Genomic DNA, 19,548 nt, shown 5'->3' on the forward strand with positions numbered 1-19,548 from the left:
TACACGGATTTTTTTATACATGGATTTAAGCATCCATGGTTTGAAAATGTTCAAAAAATGTATAAATTTCAAATATCAAACCTTGATTTTCCATTTTTTATAAGGGACACCATTTTGCTATCTCATTATATTTAATGGGACTTGAGTATCCACAGATTTTGTTATACATAGGGGATCTTGGACCCATACCCCAGCATATAACAAGGGTCCACTGTATATGACTGAACCATAGAATCAGAGTTCGAAGAGACCACAAGGGCCATCCAGTCCAACCCCCTGCCATGCAGAAACACACAATCAAAACAGATCTGACAGATGGCCATCCAGAATCTGTTTAAAGACCTCCAAGGAGAGAGACTCCACTACACTCTGAGGGACTTTGTTCCACTGTTGAACAGCCCTTACTGTCAGAAAGTTCCTCCTAATGTTGAGGTGGAATCTCTTTTCCTGTAGCTTGCATCCATTGGTCCGGGTCCTAGTCTCTGGAGCAGCAGAAAACAAGCTTGCTCTCTCCTCAATATGGCAACCCTTTAAGTATTTAATAGGGATATCATGTCACTTCTTAACTTTCTTTTCTCCAGGCTAAACATCCCCAGTTCCCTAAGTCGTTCCTCATAGGGCATGGTTTCCAGACCCTTCACCATTTTAGTCCCCCTCCTTTGGACACGCTCCAGTTTCTCCACATCCTTTTTGAATTGTGGTGCCCAGAACTGGACACAGTATTCCAGGTGGGGTCTGACCAGAGCAGAATAGAGTGGCACTATTACTTCCCTTAATCTTCTACTGATGCAGTCTAAAATCTCATTGGCCTTGTTAGCTGCCACATTGCACTGTTGATTCTACTTGGACTCCCAGATCCCTTTCACATGTAGTCTCATTCAGCCAGGTGTCCCCCATCCTATATCTGTTCATTTCATTTTTCTGCCATAAGTGAAGTACCTTACATTTCTCTGTGTTGAAATTCATTTTGTTAGCTTTGGCCCAGGTTTCTAGGCTATTCAGATAGATTTGAATTTTGATCCTGTCCTCTGGAGTATTAGCTACTGCTCCTAATTTGGTGTCCTCTGCAAATTTGATAAGTATACCCCCAATTCGGTCCTCCAAGTCATTGATAAAGATGTTGAATAGCACTGGGCCCAGGAGAGAACTCTGTGGGACCCCACTGGTCACTTCTCTCCAGGATGAAAAGGAACCATTGTTGAGCACCCTTTGGGTTCGGCTGGTCAACCAGTTACAAATCCATGTAACAGTTACCTTGTCTAGCCCACATTTTACAAGCTTGTTTGCAAGAATGTCATGGGAAAACTTGTCAAAGGCCTTACTGAAATCAAGATATACTATATCCACAGCATTCCCTTCATCTACCAAGCTGGTAATTTTATCAGAAAAAGAGATTAGATTTGTCTGGCAAGACTTGTTTCTCTGAAACCCATGTTGACTTTTTGTGATTATGGAACTGCCTTCTAGATGTTCACAGACTCTCTCTTTAATGATCTGCTCTAGAATCTTTCCTGGTATTGATGTCAGACTAACTGGACGATAATTGTTGGGATCCTCTTTTTCCCCCCTTTTTGAAGATGGGACTGGGACTTCTCCTGTTCTCCAAGAGTTCTCAAATCTTATTGCCAATGGCTCTGATATTACATTTGCCAGTTCTTTTAATACCCTTGGATGTAGTTCATCTGGTTCTGGAGACTTAAGCCTGTTACAGACTGCCAAAATAAAGCTGCTTCGGGTCTCTTTGGAGGTATGCTATTTAAATGATGCATGGGTCCTAAGAGTCCGGAGGTCACGCCAAAGCCACACTCCATTCCTAAGCACTGGAGTGCAGCTTTGGTGCAGCTTCCGGATTCTTAGGATGCATACATCATTTAAATAGCATACCTCCAAAGAGACCCGATGCAGCTTTATTTTGGCAGTCTGTAACAGGCCTTATATTCATTTAGATTAACAAGGTATTCCTGTACTATCTCTTTGCTTATTCTGTGCTGAAATTCCCCTTTTCTGTCCCCTGCTCCATTATCCTCAGGTTGAGCACCCTTTTCCTTTTCTGAGAACACAGAGGCAAAAATGATGTTGAGTAATTCTGCCTTTTCTCTGTCCCTACCATTTCCTTATTCTTTCTTTTGCTGCGGACATACGCAAAAAAGCCCTTTTTGTTGATCTTAATCTCTCTAGCAGCCCTGAGTTCATTCTGCACTTTAGCTTTTCTGACTTTACCCCTACATGTGCTCACTATTTGATTGAATTACTTTTTGGTGATTTCCCCTTTATCCATGTCTTATACATGTTCCATTTAAAACTTAGCTCAGTTGAAAGTTCCTTAGTTATCCATCCTGGTTTCTTGAGACACCTCCCATTTTTCTTCCTCATTGGAACTGTTTGAGATTGTGCCTTCAGTATCTCCCTTTTGAGAAACTCCCATCCATCCTGAACTCTCTTCTCTTTTAGTATTTCTGACCATGTAATTCTCTAAATTTACTGAAATCCGCTCTCCTAAAGTCTAGAATGCATGTCTGACTATGCCTAGCTTCTCCTTTCCACTGTATAACAAACTCTAGGAGAACATGGTCACTTCCACCTAATGATCCCACCACTTGCACCCCATTAAGCAAGTCATCCTTATTGGTTAGGATCAGATCTAAAATAGTTGACCCCCTTGTTGCCTCTTCCACCTGTTGAACAATGAAATTGTCTTCCAGATAAGTGAGGAATTTGCTAGACCTTGAGGATTTGGCTGAGTTTAACTTCCAGCAAATATCAGCATAGTTGAAGTCACCCATCACTACTACATCTCTCCTTTCTGAGTGTGTGGTCATCTGTTCTAGAGAGGTATCATCTAATTCCTCCATCTGACTTGGGGGTCTGTAGTAAACTCACACAATAACATCCTTGTTGTTTCCCTCCCCATGGGAGACCACAGTAAAGCAAGTCTTTTTTCTTCATGGGACAAATCTGTTAACAACTTCCTTTAGCATTGCTGTCTCATATGATTTGCAGTGAGAAAGTGCTCAGTGTTTTCCTGTTGCTTTTGCCCTGTTGGTGGTAAACAGGAGGAAATGGAGATCCAGCCCCTTCCAGAGTCCTGGTCTGTCACTGCAATGCCTCTCTGTCTGTCTGTCTGTCTGTCTGTCTGTCTGTCTCTCTTACACACCCCTTCTTCCCAGGGAATGGAGGGGAGGGGAGGGAAATAAGGGAGAAGTGGTGAAGGCAATGCAATACAGGAGATTATTGCATTCCATTTAAAGTGCCTTAAAGAGATGCATTTCATTTTTAAAATGGGTCTTATTGCATTCACCAGTGGCTGGGCAAATGCAGCCCACAAACAGCCCAGATGCCAGCTGGGCTTATTCTGCAGCTTTTCAAGGATGGGAAAATCCCATTCTTCATCTGCCCACACCCTCTTTGCCTGGAGTGGGCACCTACCTGGCCAGCCTGGTGCTGCTTGCTGCTCTTGGTGGTTCTCTTCCTCCTCCGGGCTTCTCCTGCAGGCATGATCATGGTGGCATGGCTGTCTCCAATGGTGGTGTGGCTGTGTGCATGTGCTGCCATTGGGGACAATGCAATTTGAACATCCATGAATTTTGGTATCTGGGGAGGGGGGTCTGGAATGAAGTGCAATGAAGTGGGAATGGGACAGGGTGGAGCTGGACTGGGCCTCTGAATTCATTCATTTAAATGTGCAACCTCTTGACCTTCACGCAGAAATCTGCACTATTCTCCATTTGCTTTGTTGAATTGTATGTTCCTTGCTAGTTCAGCTTTGGTTGCCTTATTGTATCATAATTTAAAAGCCATTCTTCTTTGGATGAAACAATCACCAAGGATGCAGGTCAGAAAAACATTTCAGTTAAATATGTAGTAGTCACTGGGGCTACTAGACCTGTACCAATTTGGCTGGGAGTAGGTTCAATGACAGTGAAACAGTTCAATGGAATGATGTACTTAATTGCTTCTGATGAAGTGGACTGGAGTCCATGAAACCTTATGCCAAGTGAACCATATTAGTCTATAGTGGCACAATTCTTTTTGCTGTAGCTTTAAAAAAATAATTGTTTTTAAAACTATGAATCCTCAGACATCTGCAGTAACAAATCCTGTGTATATAAACAAACAAATAGAAGCATTTAATAACTGTGTCTGATGTGAATGAAAGAGGCTGATAGAAAAGAAGTAATTATGCTATATGACAAACTTCATACCTTCATACCTTCCAACTGTCCTGGTCCATCAGGGACAATTTCAATTAATTCTCTGTCATCTCACTTTTTCAGATGCTTTAAAAAGTATCAATTTCTCTCTCTTCCTCCCACTTTACTCATTTGCCCTTGGCTTACTTCCATGAATGAAAACTGAATTCATAGTGCAAAAGTAGCTTGCACTCAGTTCAGTGGGAGAGGAGAGAAGGGTACAGAAAAAGCAAACTGCTGCAACCTCTTCTAGTTTGTTAGTTGTTCTTCATTAATAACTTCTGCTTTATTAACCACATTCTGATGTTGCTTATTCCTGTTTTCCAGCATGAAATGTTGGTGGGTATGACATAGATTGTATCCCCATTCTGTGGCCTGCCCATGCCACTTTCTTTGAAATAGAAATTGGAGGGGTGTGTGTGGCTACTTCAGGCCCTAGAGCTCCTTAAAATGAAGTATCAAACCCACTGGAAGTTTCTGGGGGTTCATTTCTCCATACTCAAGCCAATTTGGAAAAACAATGGAATAGCTGGGGGGGGGGGCATAGGGATGCAATGAAGGATTTGGTAAACAAAATATGGATCATGGGTCTCACAATTCTTATCCCAATTTAAAGAAAGAAAGAATGAAAGAATCCAGAGTCCAACACTGCAGGCACTAACTGTGAAAAAGGCACTAACTGTGAAAAAGGAACCCCTTTTGCTTTAACAGGAGTACTCTTCAAACAATGTATGTATGTATGTAATGGCAAGTCCACTTTTCTTATTGTTTATTTTTGTACATGCCTTCAAATGGAAAGCCAAGTGTTGATCTAGAAGGTAGACTATGTGACCTTTAACATACTGAAACTCACACCTATCTTGCTATTTCTGAACAATGTTCCACTACAGAAACCAGGCCTAAAGCTGGCACTTGTCTAAAGGTAAGAGCCATAGCTATTTTGGCAGCTGCTGTAGATTTTCCTTCTGTTTCTTCCATTTGTTTTGAGCTTCTCTGGCCTCTGACATCTACCAGCATACATTATTCAGAGGGGCAGGGCAGTGACTGGATTTAGGAAAGGTGTCCAAATGAATGCTTAAAACAGCACCAGGAACTGTATGCCTCTCAGTTGCCCAGGGACATCCCTACAAGTTCCTATCCTTTCCCCAGAAAAGTATCTTCACAGGTGCCGAACTGCATTATTTCTACAGTATAGATTTACCCTGTGACACCTGCAGAGAGACTTTCTAGGAAAAGGATGGGAATTTGTAGGGACTTCCCTGGGCAACTGAGAGGCACTACAGTTCTGTCTTACACCGACATTGTTTCTAGGATGTATTCACTATCAACCCAAATGGAAAGTGATTACAATCTAACTTGCCTGCTACTCAGAAATGATTCATACCAAATGAAAATGGATTAGGCAGCAATTAGAAGCAGCAGAGCTGGATATAAATTACTCTCAGTGGATCATGTACAACCCAAGGCAATTCAGCGTGGACCAGGGCCAATACTCCTGTGTGATAGCAAATGAGGGCATCATTGTGGAGAGCTAAATGGCACCAGGAATGCAGATTTTGCCATTTATTCGTCTACACATTAACATATCCTGAAGCAAAGTAGAGATGTGGAAAGCATAGTAGAGATCTATTCTACCACGAAACCCAGGAGTAGCTTCCCAGATCTGGCTTCTCTTCTGTGGTCTTCAGGAGGAGGGAAAGGAAACTCAGGGTGAAAACACTGACTTGAACTGTGTGTGTGTGTGATCTTTGCTGGATGTTATCCCCCCCTTCTGAATTGTATATTCTAAGCTGCTGGAATTGATACTTAATGCATCATGCTTAAAACATCAACCAGAACTTACCTCCTTTGTGAAATCACCAGGTGGTTGGCCTGGACCAGCCCAGAATGTGAGAAGAGGACTCTGGGGGATGCATAGTTGGGCCCCTTCCAGTGATGTAGACCTGAGTCAATTTGCATTGCAAAAGAATGACAAGAGGGAGCAGGATAGAAATGGCTTTTGTCTTACCTTCCTGCATGATGTCATAGTACATCCATTCTCCCTCCAGAAGGAGCTGGTTGTAAACATGTGGCTTTTGACAAAAAGCACAAAGCCATTTCTATCTTGCACCTCTCATTTTTCTTTTTCAATGCGACAAGGCCTTCACACTCAAGTTGGACTCAAGTCTGTTCAAGGGACTTGATTCAGCAATAAACGGCATACTGACTCAACTTGACTCACAACTTGTATATTTTAGCAACTGACCTTGAGCAACAAACCTGCCTTGATCCCCAAATGGAAGAGGCGGGATATAAATAAATAAATAGATTATTATTATTGTTGTTGTTGTTGTTGTAACAAGCAAGACCTGCCCCCAGAGGATAGGGGGCATTTCTTGGAGGGTAACAGCAGATGCAATGGGCTTGAGGTGGAAGGATCCTTCTAAAGGTTTTGAAAAGCTTTAGAAGGCTTCTCTGATGTGCAGCAGGGACAGGCTGCTGAACAGACCTTACCCTCTGCCTCCGTTGGTTAACACGCTTGACGTTCCCCTCCAAGAAACACACTCCATCTCAATTTTTTCAAGTTGGCTCCCAGACTTGAGAACTGACTTGAGACTTGCTTTAACTTTATACTCGAAGGTAGAGACCTGAGACTTGACTTGAAACTTGGAGTAAAATACTTGAATGCATCACAGGCTCTTTCCTGTGTATTTTGGATGTTGGATGTCCATAATACACCCGGCTACTGCTATGAGTATATGGTTATAAAACAGAAGAAGGGAGTACTCTGGGTGCTTGTGGTAAGATAAAAAGGGGAAAAATAGGTTTATCATTTCAACACATCCCTTCAAAGATAGTACAAAGTTGCTAAATTTGGTTACAGATGCCTCCAAGCCTGGCTTCCATGTGTACAAGTCTGCTCAGGCAACCACTTTCGAGACGCTGTGCACTGCCTGCCCCTTTTGGTAATCTTAGGAAATAGGGGAAGGAAGTAAATCCTAGGCCTAGCAATCTGCAGATAGATCTAGAAAAGAAAAGAAGGGAAATCTCCTTTCTAAGGCCCTCCTCACTGTACTGGTTCAGGTCAGGATACTCGTTACAGTGTTGATGTTTTAATTTCCAACAGGGTGGCCATGTGTCCTGCTTTAGGGAGAGGACAGTCCTCTGTTTGAAAGGCTGTCAAAGAACAGTTCTTTATATGATGACATCCTCTTTTTGAATTTCAAGGCTGGTTAAAAGTAAAAGACCCATAAGTGAGAGTTTCAGAATTGCCTGTAGCCACTGTAGAGCAGGCACACTGGTCGCCTGTTGCTAGTCTTCTCCACTATGGTGAGCTATATTGGCTAATATCCTGTTGGTGAAGTATACACATATAACTTGGGGTTAAATATGATTTTTTTGACACTGTGCAAGAAGGCATGCTGCACCTCCTTGTGCAACATCCAAACACTGCCCCGAAAACAGCTTTCAAGATGGGGGTGCTGCTGGAGCACTGGTTGTGCAGTGGTTAAATGCCTGTACCAGTAAATGGCTATGGCAGTGTCCCTGGGGCTTTAAAGCTGTCTCCCAGAGGAAGGACTATCATGGAGATGCATGTGTGAACAGTTATGCTCAGTGCACCCAGAAGTATAAGGTTAAATATTTCTATTTAATTTGTAAGTTTCTAACATGGTCTTTGCACTGAAGGAAGAAGCTGTCAGTAGATCTCAGGGATAGTGATTTCCTTCCCTGCCAGACAGGGCAGTGTTCTTCTCTTTCTCCCACTCAAGAGTTTATCAGACAAGGGAAATTGGAAGTATAATCCAATGGCAATCTAAATGCAATCATGGGTTTTAACGTTATTGCGTGATAGACTACCGCACACAATTTTGGGCAATGGGAAGTCAGTCCAAACGCAATCATGGAGTTTCACGTTATTGTGTGAGAGGTGATCACATGCAATTTCAGGCAATGGCAAGCTATTTTCGGGCAATGGAAAGTCAGTTTGAATACAATTTGAATTCACATAAATTTGCTGAACTAGCGAATTCACATGAATGCGTTCTGGCTCCACTTTGTTTTCATTCAAAATTAAGAGAAATTCCTCCTGTGTGATAAACCTATCAGTCTCTGCACAACTTTAAATTGTTCTGGAGGCTTTTCCAGATCTTTGGAGGAGATATTGAGAGTGCACAGGAACTATATGAAGAGGAATCTGCCTCTCCTTCACTGATGGCTATCTTCTGTTTGAAGATAGCCATCAGCAAACAGTTTGAACTACAGTGAGGCCTTGTTATCCACTGGGGTTTGGTTCCAGGACCGTCCATGGACAACAAAATCCGTGGATGCTCAAGTCCCATTAAAGACGTTGGCATAGCAAAATGCTCCCTTATATAAAGTGGAAAATCAAGGTTGGCTATTTGGAATTTATACTTTTTTTGGAATATTTTTGCACCGTGGATGCTTGAATCTGTGGATAAAAAATCCATGGATAAGGAGGGCTGAACTAGTTTGAACTAGTTTGATCCTGGCCATGGTTATTTCTAGATTTTGGGCTTGTCTACACCAGTGAGAATACTGTGGGCTCCTTCTGGAGTATTCTGGTCCTGGAGCTGGTCTGAATTCTCCCTATTACTTCCACTCTTTGCAGGAACTCTGAGTGGCTGTCCACACACACTGCTACCACAAGTTGCCCCCTCTGAAGTCAGAAACAATGTGCCCAATATCTGTCACCTGGCTGGGGGCTCCTGCCCCATTCTGATCTTAGAGGCAGTGACTCACACCAGATTGGTGGCACTGGGCAGCACAGTGGGGGGGGGGGTGTATAAACACCCTCCTGTGTCACACTTGAGTGCTCTGGCTTTTCTGGCACAATCCAGAGCAAAAGGTGAGGTTTTTAAAAGTGCTGCTTTAACCTGGGATAGGGAAGATTTGATATAGAACTGGCCTTCCCTCATGAACCCAAACTGGAGCTTTGGCCCTGAGTTGTGTAGATAAGTCACAGTGACAGCAGAGTAAACTGGTGTAATTGGCCTGTGTAGACATGCCCTTCCATCTCTGCTTATACATTAGCACCTGGATCATTTATGAAAATCTATTTTCTGTTTTGTTCTCCTTTCTGTGATGCATTTCTTCTTCTTTTGACAATGCATAAATGGTTCCCATATTTGTATACAACATGTAGAATATGTGAACATATACACTGTTGCATGAGTTCTATAACAGGGGCATGCTTAGTGCTTGATGCCATCAACATTTCTATGGAGTTGAAGGTATGCGGCTCTGTGGCCAAATGTACTTTCTCCCTTGGACACTTGTTTGAAGAAGAGAAGGGCTCCTGAGAATACAGAGGTCACCTGTTTCCACTTTAATTAAAGTAAACACTGTGCTGTGATTTGTTAAGCATCAGTCCAGAGGTTGGAAGTTACTAGTTACTTGTAATTAATATCCTTCCCAATAATGATCAATATTTTTCCACAAGTTACATTATACAATTTAACATCTGGAATCTTGTTAGTGACATATTCAGGATTCAACACCCATTATGTGGTTTTAAGGTAGTTTCACAAGGAGGTATTCACTACCATCCTGTGCAATTACCTTTCTCATGAATGAAATTGTTCTGCCAATTTCAGCTACTCACTTTTTTAAAAAAAGGCAACAGAAAGTAAGTATTTTAGTTGTGGTTCAGAAGCAAAGAACTAAGGATGTAAAGAGATCTAGAAGCATCTTTGAAACTAACTGTGAAAGAAGTAGCATGAGCTTTTTGTAGACTCAGGGGCTTTACAGGCCATCCCAAAGGGGCAGTCTGCAGCTGCCCCATTACTGGCCGGATTGGGGCGGTGGCAACCTCAGTCAATGGCCCTGATCCGGCCTCTGGAGAGCATAAGGAGAATCCACAAAAAGTGGCTCCTTTTTGTGCCCTCCAAAGGGTGCCATAGCTGCGGTGGCACAGCTTTATGATGCCCCTTGGGTGCTACATCATGTGGATACAGCACCGGAGGGGTGCCATGATGGCGTGCACTGTGTGGACTGCTGTGTGCCAAAATGGCACCCTGTGGGTGGGGTTAGGGCACGCAGCATGCAAACTCTGCATCTAACTCTGCCCAGAGGCCAGCACAAAATGCTGGTCTGTATCAGGCCTCAGTATACATTCTAAGAGAAATAAGGAGTTAACATTTGAGAATTATAACCATAAAAGCATTAATTGGGGTGGTGGGGGTGGTGGATTAAAACTAATTCAGGCTTTTAAAAAGTAAGTAGTTTTTTGTGGGCTATGTGGCCATATTCTAGAAGAGTTTATTCCTGATGTTTCGCCAGCATCTGTGGCTGGCATCTTCAGAGAATGTAATTCAAATTTAAAAAGTAAATTTCCAAGCACTGAAGCAATATTTTATATGAGAAGAAAATTAAAATACTTTTTGTGCTTTGATCGACTAATGTGAATTACAGATAGTGTAGTGTTCTTTTTACGAGCTAATTTGGACAACATTTAAAAGAAAGGGAAACCCCCCAAACAGGTCTGTTGCTGTGTACCAGGTACTGTCTCGTAATATACAGTAAAACAGTGTCATTTCAGTCTGAGAGATATGTAGCACATAAATTGTTGGGATATAAGGCATAAGGTTAATGCTTCTGAAAATGCAGCTGATAAGACTTCAAAACACAGGATAGATTTTCAGGGCTGATAGAAAAATATTCCAGAAATTTAGTAAAACTGGAGTAAGAGGTAACTTGTTTAAAGTAAGATTTGACAGCCTCTGTTATCATGACTGTTTCCCGAGAGACAGCTTATGGAAGGTGGTTTTATGAGGCATTCCTGAAACACCTCCAGATTTCAAATATGCAATATAAACCACCTTATGAAAACTTCAGAACTTGCCCTTGATTTATAAATAGCTCCACACCTACTTTAGATGTAGGAGAATTTCTGAGATCAAGAGTGGCCACTTAAAGAAACAAATACACAGGTTAACACAGAAGGACTTGTTGAAGGCCTCTAACATCAAAAGTCAAGAGGCCACCTCCAAGATTAAAGCTTCCTATTTGAGTGAAAGAGCTCAGAAAACCCAATGAACTTTAACAAGAATGCTCTCAAGAAATAAAATCACATTGCCTTTGGCATGATTGTAATTTGTTTTTAATTGTTCTTCTCCCTCTTCCTTCTCACATGCAGGCTATTGAGAATCAGTGTTTCTGTCAAAGATAGCTCCTATCGATCCAGGACAGAGATGAGGGAGGGAAGCAAAAATGAGGGCATTGCTCCAACAAGTGAGAATCCTGCCCGCAATAAAATTTTCCTTCAGTCCCCAAATTTCTTGGGGACAGGGTTCCCCATGACATTCTTGCAAACACAGCTAGTGAAATGTGGGCTAGACAATGTAACTATTACATGCTTTGGTCAGGCCCCACCTAGAATATTGTGTCCAGTTCTGGGCGCCACAATTCAGAAAGGACATTGAGAAACTGGAGCGTGTCCAAAGGAGGGCGACAAAAATGGTGAAGGGTCTGGAAACCATGTCCTATGAGGAACGACTTAGGGAGCTGGGGATGTTTAGCCTGGAGAAAAGAAGGTTAAGAGGTGATATGATAGCGCTATTTAAATATTTGAAGGGATGTCATATTGAGGAGGGAATAAGCTTGTTTTCCTCAGCTCCAGAGAACAGAACCCGGAACAATGGATGCAAGTTACAGGAAAAGAGATTCCACCTGAACATTAGGAGGAACTTCCTGACAGTAAGGGCTGTTCGACAGTGGAATGCACTCCCTCGGAGGGTGATAGAGTCTCCTTCCTTGGAGGTCTTTAAACAGAGGCTGGATGGCCATCTGTCAGGGATGCTTTGATTTGGATTTCCTGCATGGCAGGGGGTTGGACTGGATGGCCCTTGTGGTCTCTTCCAACTCTATGATTCTATGATTCTATGGATTTCTAACTGGTTGACCAGCCGAACCCAAAGGGTGTGCAATAATGGCTCCTTTTCATCCTGGAGAGAAGTGACCAGTGGGGTCCCACAGGGTTTTGTCCTGGGCCCAGTGTTATTCAACATCTTTATCAATGACTTGGATGACAGAATTGGGAGCATACTTATCAAATTTGCAGATGACACCAAATTAGGAGGAGTAGCTAATACTGCAAAGGACAGGATCAAAATTCAAAATGACTTGAATAGACTAGAAAGTTGGACCAAAGCTAACAAAATGAATTCCAACATGGAGAAATGTAAAGTACTGCACTTAGGGCGGAAAAATGAAATGCACAGATATAGGATGGGTGACACCTGGCTGAATGAAACTACGTGTGAAAGGGATCTAGGAGTCCAAGTAGACCCCAAGTTGAACATGAGTAAACAGTGTGATGCGGCAGCTAAAAAGGCCAATGTAAATTTTAGGCCGCAGCAGTAGAAGTATAGTGTCTAGATTAAGCGAAGTTATAGTGACACTCTATTCTGCTTTGGTCAGGCCCCACCTGGAATACTGTGTCCAGTTCAGGGCACCACAATTCAAAAAGGATGTGGAGAAACAGGAGGGTGTCCAAAGGAGAGCAACTAAAATGGTGAAGGGTCTGGAAACCATGCCCTATGAGGAACGATTTAGGGAGCTGGGGCTGTTTAGCCTGGAGAAAATAAAGTTAAGAGGTGATATGATATCCCTGTTTAAATACTTAAAGGGATGTCATATTGAGGGGGGAGCTAACTTGTTTTCTGCTGCTCCAGAGACTAGGACCCGGACCAATGGATGCACACTACAGAAAAAGAGATTCCTCCTCCACATTAGGAGGACCTTCCTGATAGTAAGGGCTGTTCGACAGTGGAACACACTGCCTCGGAGAGTAGTGGAGTCTCCTTCACTGGAGGTCTTTAAACAGAGGCTGGATGACCATCTGTCAGGGATTCTTTGATTGAGATTTCTTGCAAGGGAAGGGGTTGGACTGGATGGCCCTTGCGGTGTCTTCCAACTCTACGATTCTATGAAGATTATCGCACTGGGGTTAAAACGTTCCCCAGTGTGTTCTAATGGGGGCGCGCACGGATGGGAACCCGATGGGGCCCAGAACACTAGTTTGCTGCATGGCAGAACGCCGCCACCGCTGAGCGTTCCCATCGGGTTCTCATTAGGTTCCAGGGGACGCCATGTCTGGGGACGGTTTCAAAACGTGCCCAGAAATGGCATCCCATGGAACCTGATGGGAACACGTGGCGGCGGTGGTGGTGTTCTGCCATGCAGTAAACTAGTGTTCTGGGCCCCATCGGGTTCCCATCACGCTCCGTGCGCGCCCCTGTTAGAACGCACTGGGGAACATTTTAACCCCAGTGTGATAACCTTCTATGATTCTAGTATCACAGAGAGTGAGACACTGAAAATCACTCATATCTGCAACTCTTGTATTTACTGTGTTGGTATTTCCTTGCTAACTTTGTCTGCCCCTTTGGTTTGGATACCTAAACTCTGTTTTTAATATTCAATTGAAGTTCTAAATTATTGCAATGTTAGAGATTTAGGGGCTGAAAGAAAATGTCATTTTGAGGACAGATGTCTTATTTAAGAGGGGGCAATCACCTTTTTTGCTTCCCGTAGCTGAGGTATTTTGTTTCACTGCCCTGTCTCCATAGCTATATGCCTGTGACAGTCTATCTCTGGCACAACTGAAGAACAGAACCCAAGATGGGCTAAGCACAGGGCTGGCTCTACCATTAGGCAGAATGAGGCAAGTGCCTCAGGTAGCAGCAGATTTAGCGAGATCGCTGTAGTCACCTTCCTCCCCTTCCCCTGTGAGCTGTCAATAGCCATCGTCTTCTGTTGAAGTACACAGCTGCTTCTGCTTACATGGCCTGTCCTTGATCTCTTGAACTAGTTTGAGGCTTTCATGTTTGGTGGAGGACACCATCCAACCCTTAGTGCTAAGGTCAGATTCAGTGGCCAGTTTGGCTGGCTTCTGAGCATGGAATAAAGAACATGATGCACCATCTTCTCCTTTGCAACAACAAAAACAACAACAACAACAAAAAATGACAGTGACAACAACAACATCATTTATTTATAACACCCTTTCCACCAAAGGGCTGAACATGAAACATATATAATCAAAAATTAACAATAAAATACAACACTATAACATGCCACCATACTAAAATAATATACTGATATACTAAAATAAACAGGCAGCTAAATGTCCTGGATTGGCTCTGTCTGCTGCAGCTACCAGCATAAATATCTAAGATCATCAGGAGAAGAGATCAGGTTTAGTTCCCACCCTGGTATAGGATGCCTCACTTGTACATCACCAAAGATGTGTAAGTGGACATATAGGCCTGGTCAAAACCATATAAGGGGAATGGTGAGGTTATAGCATGGGGTGGGGTGGGGACTGTGACCAGGGAGTATTTTTGCTTTCTTATTCTGCCCCCCACGAAATTTACCTTCACACACCCAACACAGAGAGGATCGTACAGAACAGGTGAGGGGAACAAAATGGTGTGGTGGCACTTTCCAATAGTGTAGCCCTTCAATCCACGAATGAGAGAACTTAGAACCAGCTCATTAAGTATGAAAAGGATGAGCTGAATGTTGAGTATATTTTCTGTTAAATTCTTAGCTCTTTTGATGATTCAGCTTGTGAGTCTGTACATTTCCATTTGAGGCATAGATGCATTAATTGCTTTATTATTTGGGGTGACATTTTCTCACCTTACCACTCAAGATCAAGTGCTAATGAGGAGGAATCATTCTCCAGCAGGCTGAATTTTTTATACTCTAAGATGATTCATCTCATCAAGGTGACTGCAATGAAATTATGTTAGCCAACGCTGCTTCATTAGGCTGTGTGTCATAAATGGCTTTCCCTTGTTATCCATAGCAGTGTTGCATGGTGTTAATCTTTCCTTTTCAGATTAATATGACATTTTGATAATACTAAAGAAAAAAATGACAATGTGAATAGATTTAATGTAGTGCATGTATATGACAGAAACACTGTGCTGACTCTCTCACACTTCCTTGTAATGCATAAGAAAGGGTTGTGGGTTTTAGGCTTACAAATAAAAATTCGTCAGATACTCCACATTTGTTCGTGCCAGTGTTTTATTGTCTGGAAGGGGGTCCCTATGCCCATATATATTAAAGTGTGCACCTGCCTTCAATAAGCCCACATTAGGGTATGAAAGTGTATTGCATGCCAAATTTGCCTTGTAAAGTATGTATAAAAAAGCACAGACATGTTGCTGGTAAAAGGAGGCTTTTTTTTCTTTTAGCAAAGGCAAGTCATAACTTAAGAAATGTAGCTGTGATGAAAGTGTCTGAAAAGGGCAGTAAGACAATAAAAAATTATTGGCTAACGTTTTAAGTCTAATTTTTAGAAAACACTGTTTAAGTCCTATTGATTTTAACAGGGAAAAGAATGCATTCACCCAGCACTCCCAATGAAATCAGTAAGATATAAAAATATGTAACTTCAGTTGAACCCATATTGTCCATAGATTTGTATACAACTGAAGATACTGTGTGTTCCAATAGTCTGAATATAAAATTGGGTCCCCTCAAAAATAAGTTAGACATTTTTACACTCCTGGGAGACTTCTTAAGTATGCAGAATTATGTATGTTTGCTCATAAAAATGTAAAAATGGTCCATCAAGGACCTGTGAGGTTCTAGGGTACATGGAATGTCGATTGTGAATGAATCTAGAGAGATAATGTTGTCATCATATTGTCTGAGCTTGTTCATTATGAATGCCAATTATAGGGACTAGTCTTTTGCTGCCAGTTTGGAGGGAAGTACAACTTGTGGTTCATAATTGGGGACAGGCTCACTGGTCATGGCTCCACTGCTGTGCTGTCAAATATGCTTGAGTGGTAGTGGTGGGCTAGCCCATTTCCCCTTAAATCAAGATCCATGCTTGAGTGTGCACTTTAAGAGTGGACTCACATTTTCAAGACATTTCTAACTTATACTGAACTTAATGATGGCATTTTCTTGGCAAAATTTGTTCAGAGGGGATTTGCCGTAGCCTTCCTCTGATGCTGAGAGAGTGTGATTTGCTTGAGGTCACCCAGTGAGTCTCCATGGCTGAGCAGGAATTCAAACCCTGGTCCTCTGAAGTCCTAGTTCAAGACCCAAACCACTGCATCACCTTGGCTCTACTAAAAGGAGACTTACAAGAGCACAATTCAGTTGAAATATCAAGGTGTGTGGGAATTTGCACTGGAGAAAGAGTTGTCTCCATTCAGTGATGGAAGTGGAAGCTGGGCAGGAAGAGGCCTGATAAATAGGTGCTCCTCCCAACATAGATGTTTTCATGAAACATCATTCTAGTTCTCTTGGAGAAAGAAGGAGGGACCAGGGGACCTGATAGCTCAATGGAGGGTTATATGTTTTGCATGCAGAAGATTCCAAGTTCTATCTCTGTTAGAAAAGTTAGTGGAGGATGGAGAAGTCTGACAAACCTGGAAAGGTGCTTTTAATCACAGGAGACAATATTCAGAGGTGAATAAAACATATTCATATGCACCATAATTGTTTTTGAATGGTACTTAAATTCCGTTATTTCTTTTATTAACTTTTATCCCATCTTTCTCCCAATATAGGATCCAAAGATAGCTCACAACATAGCTTAAAAGAAAACACACCATATAGCTAAAAATCATTAATTAAAAATCCCTTACAAAAAAAGTTAAATAAGCTCTCCTATTTAAATAGCACCAATTTAAAATAGTTTAAAAGTGTTTGAAATATAACAGTTAGAATACAAGTGCAGCATCCCCCCCCCATTAAAAAGAAAATCCAGTTAATAGCACTAGGTCTGTATAAATAAAAATATCTTTGCTTGCTGATGGAACATTATTATCCAACTCCCAAGTGAAAAGTTTCTCCAGAAGTGGCATATATACTAAAAGACAGTCCCTCCTTTAGGAACCTTTTATTTTTCATGGCCTCCAGAGACACCACTACTGAATTTGATGCCATGCTACATGAGTTTGGTAGTGCAGCTATGTGGTCAAAGAATAAACCACTTTTCAGGTTAAAACAAGGCACACAAATGGACATGCACATTGTTTTAGAGGAGAATTGTCTGTCTGCAAACTGATGTGGGTCAAGTTTTCCTCCAGGAGTGGAACTATAGGGGGCAGGCAGAATAAAATGAGAATATTGCCCTTCCAAGTAAAAGTTCTGCCCTTGGATGAAATTTTTCTCCTGTCTTCAAATTTCTAGCATTGCAGAGTGACAGAGAACAAATTATTCATTTTGTGTTCTCATTTCCTTGGTACCTGGCTATCCCCTTTCTTTAGAAGACAAAACTCTGTTTCTAAAGGCCTAGCTGATGTTTTGAAAACATATCCAGGGGTAGCTATGCTGACCACCCAGCAAAGTATTAGGACTTTATGTCTCTTTTTCTCCCTGAACCTACATGGCAAGAAGGAAGAGTGGTCTGCCTGCATGGATATCCCTTCCTAACTTCTTAACTGAGTACAACAAAAAATGCAGTCCTGTGACTCTAATATCATCATATTTTTTCTTTCTCCTGTATGGTTTTTAACCTAATACCTGATGAAGAAGCTAGTAGAGCTCTGAAAGTTTGCAACATGCATTTGATGCATTTTGGTTGACCCAATAAAGGTACTGCTGTTTTGTGGATATTGGACGTTATTGTAATACACTGATGCTTCAAGTTACTGCAGTGCTAGAAATTTTGGAAGCGGAGGACAATTTCATTTGGAGGAGCAAAATTCTTATTTGGATGGGCAATGCCCACAGCCCACATTTTTGTCCCCACACTTGGAAGCTTCTTGAAATCACTTGCAAAAAACAAAAGTGGTAGATTCACACTTTGTTCCATTTGCTGCCATGCTGCCAAATAGCAGTGGTGCAGCCTCTGGTGGAATCTGTGATAGTGGTGCTCAAATTGGTCTCCAGACTCACTGCAGTATCCCAACCTAAAAAAATATGACACCAAAGCAAAAAGGAAGAGGGAAAAAAAGAGATAAAAATAAAGTAGCCAAAAAGGCATTGTTACAGCATCATAGTATCATCACATTCTGCTGCAGTCAATCTTTATTTCTTAACTTGAATAATTAGAGGTATTTGACCTTTTCCCACTCTGTTTATCCTGTGAATACTGGGGGAAATGTGTGGGGATGACACTAGTTACACAACTCCGATTTGATATTACTGAAGCTGAGGTTATGATGAGTTGCAAAAGGGATCCAAATGAGCAGGTCCAATTACTCAAATAACCCCTAGAAAAGCAAATGAGGGCACATGTTGAAAGCATTCCAAATTACTAGTTTAACTTACTATCTGGCACCATGTGGGTACTGTGGGCAGGACGACACATTTTCTTGCAGGTATACAAGCCCATTTGTATTGATGGCTCCAACTAATTTTAGCTTGAGAAAACAAACAACTGTGGTTTCATTTGAAAATTATCCTTGTACTAGGTCTTGGGTGACTTCTCAGAACCATTTAAGTCCTCTAACCACTTCTCCCAGACCCCTTCACCTTGCAATGTGCAAAAAATAAAATAAAATAAAATAAAAGTATATATATGGAGTGTTATTATCTCTAAGGAAAGTGGAGGCAAGGGTTAGTTTCACATAGGTGGAATGACAAGACTAAACAAGTAAGTATAAAAGTAAATTACAGTGTAATCCTATGTGAGTCTACTCTGAAGAAAGTCCTACTGAGTTGAATGGAATTTACTCCAAGATAAGTGTGTAGGGGAGCCTTAGCTCTTAGCCTAACAGCCATTTGCTTTATGAGAGCTATAAAGTCTTATTATAGCAATAATATTTCATGCATGTGTTTATGCTATAGAACAATAATGTATTGTAATATCCAAAATGAGTTTTCAAGTTCTTCTTGTGTAGTCAACATGTCTAGAAGTCTACAAAAAAAAAGGGGGGGGTATTGCTTGGGGTGGAATTGAAAAGGCAAACTGAATGGAAAGGTGGATTGGATCTGACATTAGACAGACTGACCTAGTACTGCAGGCAACAGATGCCAGGGTGGGGTGGGGGCAGTGATGTTGTGTTAAAATACAGAGCTGTGTAAACTGATCAGAATGCCCTTCAACTGCTTAGAAGAACTAGACAATGGCATTGTTACATGTACTTGTGTGTAACATAAAACTGCTGAGCAGTGTGATATATTCCCTGGCTATAGAAGCTGATAAATTCTACAAGGTGATGCAGAACCTGGAACATTTACTTTGAAAAAAATCACAGTTCCCAGAATCCCACAAGCACCATGGGCAGAATTGTAGTCCAAAAGAGTAACTTTTACAAGTTAACAAGTAGTGAGAGAGGTTTGGACTGGGATTTGGAAGATTCAGTTTCAGGCCATGATACTGAATGGGTGACTTTGGGCCAGTCACTTGGGCACCCATGGGCTAGTTGTGAGGATAAAT

Source organism: Sceloporus undulatus, chromosome 3 (genome assembly GCF_019175285.1).
Source record: "Sceloporus undulatus isolate JIND9_A2432 ecotype Alabama chromosome 3, SceUnd_v1.1, whole genome shotgun sequence".
Lineage (NCBI taxonomy): Eukaryota > Metazoa > Chordata > Lepidosauria > Squamata > Phrynosomatidae > Sceloporus > Sceloporus undulatus.